The sequence below is a fragment of the Meleagris gallopavo genome, chromosome 3 (genome assembly GCF_000146605.3).
Source record: "Meleagris gallopavo isolate NT-WF06-2002-E0010 breed Aviagen turkey brand Nicholas breeding stock chromosome 3, Turkey_5.1, whole genome shotgun sequence".
Lineage (NCBI taxonomy): Eukaryota > Metazoa > Chordata > Aves > Galliformes > Phasianidae > Meleagris > Meleagris gallopavo.
The window spans coordinates 92,027,407-92,027,676 of NC_015013.2; positions in this window are offsets into that span (position 1 = coordinate 92,027,407).

The following is a 270-nucleotide window of genomic DNA, read 5'->3' on the forward strand; positions in this document are numbered from 1 at the left end:
AAAAACAATGAAATACAGCCATCTTCTTTTTAAAATGGTGCTGGTTTTCTCAGGGAAGAATTAGAGTTGTGAAAATACAAAATGTGTGTTTTTTTTTGCATTTGTATGAGTGCATACAACCCACCTATTTCTTAATTGAGGTGTGGAAGGGTGTAATGTTAAATGATATTGAGATCCACAGAATTAAAGATTTTACAAACAGGTCATCAAAATATGAACAAATAGCAGTGATGGAAAAAGAGTACAAGTTTTCATTGCAATTTTCTCGAT